Below are 7500 nucleotides of genomic sequence, written 5' to 3'. Positions count from 1 at the left end.
TAATGATGATGATGATGATGATGATGAAGATGATGATGATGATGATGATGATGATGATGATGATGATGATGATGATAATAATAATAATAATAATAATAATTATAATATAATAATAATAATAATAATAATAATAATAATAATAATAATAATAATAATAATTGTAAGAGAGTTAGCTTATAGCAAGTGGGTTTAATGAGTTCACAGTGCTTGTATATCAGTTAAACTTGGTCATTATATTGAGTAGTCTAGGACAGTTTTACGTTCCAAAGTTAAAGGATTGGTCATTATATTGAGTACTAGAAAATTACTTTCTTTGATCGGTGTTACTTGGTTATTGGGGATAATAGCATCAAATTATAGTTGGAATTTATTATTTGGGCGTACTGAACTAACGTTTACCAAAAGTAATATTATATCATAAAAGGCGGGGTTTAACACCAATATGTAGGAATTGACGTTTCAGGTTTGATTATGATTTGGTCTTACTCTTAGGGGTTGGATTATAGACTGACAGGGAACTGCCAAAACTGCAAGGGGGCGTGGAAACAATGGAACTGTGGGTAAAATTTTGATAGGGATAAAAGAGGATGTTTCGAGGAAAAGGATAGGATTCAACTTGACCATGAGCTGCACACTTTAAACCGTTTGTGCTCACCATCATTTATTTGCTTTTACGAACTTAGAAATATTCCACGTATATTGAAAATGGTTACTTAGGCAAACTGACTTTACATGTGGACTGATTTTACGGATTTGGAATTTATGAAACTGATTGAATTATGACAATGCTATTTGATTTGGATTTGGAATTTATCATGATTTGGATTTTGAATTTATCACAAACAAATAAACTGTAAGAAATGAAACTTGGAATCTGGACTTTTATTTGAATGTTTTGGTGTTGTGCATTCAATTATCATCACCGGCCTTGAACTCTTTCGTCATTATTAACATCTACAACACAACGCAAAGGATAATACTACCATCTATGAAAAACACCACTATGCGATCATAAGCCATTACATATGTGTGCAACTACCCCACATTATGTATCTAATTTGGTGCCGTGACCAGGATTCTTATATATCTTTATTTGGAGCCGTGATACCATGATGTAAAGATGTTATCATTCCGAACCATGGAAACACAAGAAATGTATATTGTTGCGGTGTTAACATCTATTAAAGTTTTTGTGAGACTCGAATTTTGAAGTGAAAATTGTGAACAGATAGGAAAATAGTTTTATTTGGGAAAGAAAATGAATATCAATTTTGAAGGTGAAGCAGTGGAATTATTTTGTATTGAAATATGAAAAAAAAATATTGAAATTATAGATGATTCCTAAAATTCTGACAAAAGACAATATTTAAAAAAATAAATAAATATACTAAATAATATTTAAATTAAGAGTCACAGATAGAAAAGGAAATTTTAAAAAAATATAGATATATAGGGCAATATATTATATTCAAAAAGTGAAAACAATATATTATAGAACGGCAAAATAATAATAATAATAATAATAATAATAATAATAATAATAATAATAATAATAATAATAATAATAATAATAATAATAATAATAATAATAATAATAATAATAATAATAATAATGCATTGATGCTATACGTATTTTAATTAATTAAAAAGAAGAGAGGGAGAGATGAAAATAAAAATTGCAGTATTTAAATGAATATTTTAGTGCGTTTTATTTTTCAAAATAAATGAAAATGCGTTTACTTACAATCAAGCGTTTCGGAATAGATCTTCGAATATTAATTTGTACCGTTAATGGCAATGTTTTGTTAATATCAGTAACAAAGATGTGTCGATTTTTATTTCAATTTTTGTCTGTTACTGTTGGAATTACATAGACAGTTGGTCATTCTTTAATGTTGTTATGTTTTTATTTTCTGTCAAAATGACTCAAGAAGATGATGGTAATAACAACACGTAAATTATAAGTTTTGATAATTGAAAAATGTCTTATGGTATTTATTGTTATATTACAACATCATTGATTATATTTCTCTCCCGTCAATAGGGATGAATTGGTAGGTTGATATTGACTCTTTGAGATTCATGGGTTCATGACAAAGAGCAAAGTTTTATATCTGTTTGTATTCTTGGTAATAAATGTGTGGTTAACGCAGCCAAGTAATCGACAACAGAGCTTATTTAGTTGTGTAATGAGACATGGCGTTATAATAGATTACATAAGACATTTGGATTTTATCACTGGAAATTAAGTTGAAATGATTTATGCGGAATATGAGTCAATCGTTGTTTTGTTTAGTTTTGTTTTGAAACGCGTTTCATCGTGATTTTTAAAGGAGACATATTCTCATAATAACGGAATAACGGACTTTTGGTTTAAAGTCGGAGAACAAATAAAATGACGGAGTATTAATTATTATGAAAGACTGATGTCTTGTAATGGGAGTTAAAATGTTATTACGGAAGAATAACAAAATATTGAAAATGCATTACCATGTCATGTGAGCTGATAATATTTGTGACACAAGTGGTTAACTTGTTAAGAATCAGCGAATTATAAGTAACCCATATGGTAAAATGCTGTATATGCATATTGGGTAAATAAGCGCAGTGATGTAAGACGCGGTAATTAAAGTGCACACGGTTTAAATTACGAGACGCAGGAATGAGGCGTTCGGGAATATTTTATTTTGCGTTTGATTAAAGCGCTTGGTTTAACATTATGAAATGATGCAGAAGGCGGAGAATTTTTATAAATACGATGCGCGTGGTTAAAGCGCACACAATTATCAATGCTATATTAAGAGGCGCGAGATAACGTCGCAATGAGTTATATGAATATTATTATAAGCCGAGGGCAAAGGTGCGAGACATTGAATTTTTATTGACCAGAGTGTATATCGTTTCTGCAAATATTTTGATTATCATATTTTTCTCCTATAGATTCGCTGTTGTAATTGTAATCAATATTTACTGCGTGGTTTGAATTTAACATTTATATCATAAAGTGTGTAACTGAGTTGAAGAAGAAGTTATGTTCAATTGTCAAATCTTAAGTGTGTAATCAATCGGCAATCAGTTGAAATGGTAGGAAGTGCTACGATAACATAAACAAAATCATATTTCATTAAATTAGGGATTTTCTAAGGGGAATAATTCGAGTTAATCAAAGGCAGAAGTAGTGTTTGCACTAAAACATGATACAGTCATCACGAAAGAGGACACTTGCAACCATCAGTCATAACGGGAACGCTGATGACAACGACAGAGGCAACTCAAACACAACCACAACATAGGTCGGAAAATGTCTTAATCCCTTTGGTCTATCCACGGATACCTTGAAATGGAGTAACAATCTCGACAACCACTACGTCATTGATACGTCCAGAATCAACACAATCTACAGACTACAAACTACACAGCAACCTCAATTACATCGTACCTTTCAACTTATACAAACTTGACAGAATTCATAAAATAATATCTGTATCAACACAGATTTCTTCCATGAACCTTTTTATATTTACATTCTTTATTGAACAACTGGATTACTTGTATTTACTTCTACAACAACAATACCCAACGATGTACGATGTCAATAATTACATAAACGTTCAAGATACGATTGTTTTTACAAAATGATGTCCAATTGTGAACAATACTACTTCCATCATATTCAGTGGTGAGCGTATTCAAATTTAAACTTATGTCAATATACAAGTGTGCAGCACCCATATCTACAACTTATAAACATTGAATATTATAATAAAGCCTGTCTTAGTATCATTGTAAAAGATAAAGGCTATATATGTATATAAGACAATGCAGGAAAAGTATCGCAAAACGCCACATGAGCGATTTCCTTGGATTCATTATCGTATGATATTCAACAACCTGCGTTCAAATAACGAAAATATTGTTGACCTTATTCGACCCTACTACATACACTACTAGACTACGTTATTGTTACATCATCTACCTGGTGTTTGGACTCACGTCACCCACCGGTACTCTACAGATTACATCATCTACCTGGTGTGTACTCACATGCCACCTCATCAAAACTCGATCAACAAACACAGACAATTACAACACACGACCTCTGTCGACTACTACACACGAACTCTTTGTCAACACATGGCTGAGTTCACAACTTTCTTTTGACTTGCTGGATAAGTCAAACTTCATTTAAATTCAAGATCTCGCACACAGTTAATCTTGAATTTTTACAATTTCATCTACAATGAGATTCAACGTTTACACAAGACAACCACAAATATCTACGAGGAGAATCGACCCAGATGCCGGAGATGAATGGATTACAGCGACGTCACAAGACCAAGAAACAACCCAACAGGTTAAGCATACGTTTGCTACCTGTAGAGTCTTTTTTCGTCCCAAATTCAAAAGACTCGAACAAATACAACACACTAATTGCAAAAGTTGGTCACTTTAGTAACAGCCCACAATCACATACTATGTTAGATTTTACTTATTTAGTTATTTACACTGTACTAAATATGAATAAGTCGGACAGACTAATGACCGATTATTTACAAACACTAAATATGTGATGTGAACAAGCCGGACAGACTATTGTTTGATTATTTATTAAACACTAAATATTTGAATGTGAAGACATTATGGTGATAATTCGAAGACATTTACAGAGGAAAAAGTTTTTAATTAATTAACAGTAATTAAAGTGAATTTATGACAATTGGGCTATTCAGTGACCACAACACACACAACAATGCAACACGTAGACTAAATACAATCACCTCAACTCTTATAGTTGATATATTTTTTTTTCATTACATGAAAACTCATTCTAAATGGAGACAATGACTTAATTAACAATTACTGACAATTTTTACAGGATGACCATTCTCAAAACGAACGGATTACTGAGAAATGTGACCTCTGATGGATGACCACAAAGAACAATTTGATATCAATGTAGTTGTAAACTACACCCTGATGACTTAAAAAGCTTAAAAAATTGAAACATCAACAATGAACAATGAATGATAATAACTTCAACTTGAATTTTAAAATGATGATAATGCTATTATTATGATTTATTTTTAAATATTTTTTTATTACTAATTGAAATGTAATCCTTCGTATATGGATCTAGATGTCTATAATACATTATTTGTACCACATATTATAAGTAGGAATTAATGTAATAATGTTGTTTAAATGGAATCATACAATATAAGGGAATATACAAGGTACTGGTTTTGATATGTCAGTAAATGAGTAGACATACATGGAAGCTGAGATTATCACCCATGTCGTAAAGAGTTGAGTTTGAGATTGAATAAGACAACGTGAGTATATCACAAATGGAATTTGAACCATCCTTTTTCACGCAATACTATTTATGTGTGATGGGATATGACGAGAATTAAACACTTTTATTGCTATGAAGATGGAATTTAAGGTGAAAAGATATTTTTTTCTTTGAACTTTTAATTACTTGATATCTTACTGTCGATGTTGTAATGCCTTAAAAAGTATAATCGATAAATATATAAATGTTTAATCAACTTTCGTGTTGGTAAATTTAAATTTTAATCACTTTTAAATGATAGATACCTTACTGTTGATGTTGTAATTTGAAAGAAAAAAAATATATAATCGATATATATATATCTATTTAGATGTTGTAATCAAATTTGATGTTTGTGAATTTATCAATGTTGTAATACTATAAAACCTATAATTGATATATATGAATGTTGTAATCAACTTTGGTGTTTTTGAATTTAAAGTTTAAAGTTTTTAAATATTTAACTGGTATAAGTATTATCATTTTAACATTTATTTATTACATTTTAGTTGGACATTACATATATATTTAATCTCTCACTGTAATTTTTTTGAATTGAAATTGTTTTAAAGTCAATTTAAATTCTAAGAAAGGGGCGTATGTAAGAGAGTTAGCTTATAGCAAGTGGGTTTAATGAGTTCACAGTGCTTGTATATCAGTTAAACTTGGTCATTATATTGAGTAGTCTAGGACAGTTTTACGTTCCAAAGTTAAAGGATTGGTCATTATATTGAGTACTAGAAAATTACTTTCTTTGATCGGTGTTACTTGGTTATTGGGGATAATAGCATCAAATTATAGTTGGAATTTATTATTTGGGCGTACTGAACTAACGTTTACCAAAAGTAATATTATATCATAAAAGGCGGGGTTTAACACCAATATGTAGGAATTGACGTTTCAGGTTTGATTATGATTTGGTCTTACTCTTAGGGGTTGGATTATAGACTGACAGGGAACTGCCAAAACTGCAAGGGGGCGTGGAAACAATGGAACTGTGGGTAAAATTTTGATAGGGATAAAAGAGGATGTTTCGAGGAAAAGGATAGGATTCAACTTGACCATGAGCTGCACACTTTAAACCGTTTATAATAAAGCAAAATAAATTAAGATCAAAAAATTATAAAAGTATAGGTTATGCTGAAAATTTAGACGAGGATTATATTTTTGTATTTGAGGGAATTTGGGAGTTATCATTTGAAGCTAAATCAGGAGTTATAGGAGTAGGAGACAAAGTTTTTATTCCCGGGGAAAACATAATAGAAGTGGGTACTGTAAAAGAAATAATTAGAGGGATAGAAGTCACTGAATTAAGTTCAACAGAAAGTGAAGGAATTACTTTGAGGGATATTAAAATTGACCATATATATCACGATGAAGTTGGGCCTAGTGAAGAAAGGGGCGTATGTAAGAGAGTTAGCTTATAGCAAGTGGGTTTAATGAGTTCACAGTGCTTGTATATCAGTTAAACTTGGTCATTATATTGAGTAGTCTAGGACAGTTTTACGTTCCAAAGTTAAAGGATTGGTCATTATATATGAGTACTAGAAAATTACTTTCTTTGATCGGTGTTACTTGGTTATTGGGGATAATAGCATCAAATTATAGTTGGAATTTATTATTTGGGCGTACAGATTATTTGGGCGTACTGAACTAACGTTTACCAAAAGTAATATTATATCATAAAAGGCGGGGTTTAACACCAATATGTAGGAATTGACGTTTCAGGTTTGATTATGATTTGGTCTTACTCTTAGGGGTTGGATTATAGACTGACAGGGAACTGTCAAACTGCAAGGGGGCGTGGAAACAATGGAACTGTGGGTAAAATTTTGATAGGGATAAAAGAGGATGTTTCGAGGAAAACGGTAGGATTCAACTTGACCATGAGCTGCACACTTTAAACCTTTTGTGCTCACCATCATTTATTTGCTTTTACGGACTTAGAAATATTCCACGAATATTGAAAATGGTTACTTAGGCAAAATTGACTTTACATGTGGACTGATTTTACGGATTTGGAATTTATGAAACTGATTGAATTATGACAATGCTATTTGATTTGGATTTGGAATTTATCATGATTTGGATTTTGAATTTATCACAAACAAATAAACTGTAAGAAATGAAACTTGGAATCTGGACTTTTATTTGAATGTTTTGGT

At 31.0% G+C, this 7500-nt stretch overlaps 1 protein-coding gene across 2 annotated transcripts in view; it reads right to left on the bottom strand.

Moving 5' to 3' along the window:
- LOC144980213 (uncharacterized) overlaps positions 1-7500 on the bottom strand; it is a 14184-nt gene that overhangs the window by 6078 nt on the left and 606 nt on the right. The gene's annotated exons all lie outside the window — the stretch shown is intronic.

This window comes from Berghia stephanieae, chromosome 9, assembly GCF_034508935.2.
Source record: "Berghia stephanieae isolate SIO BIC M18660-M18661 chromosome 9, UCSD_Bste_1.3, whole genome shotgun sequence".
In the NCBI taxonomy this organism is placed as follows: Eukaryota; Metazoa; Mollusca; class Gastropoda; order Nudibranchia; family Aeolidiidae; genus Berghia; species Berghia stephanieae.
Note: the sequence above shows the minus strand (reverse complement) of the source record. Positions and strands in the feature narration are given on the sequence as shown.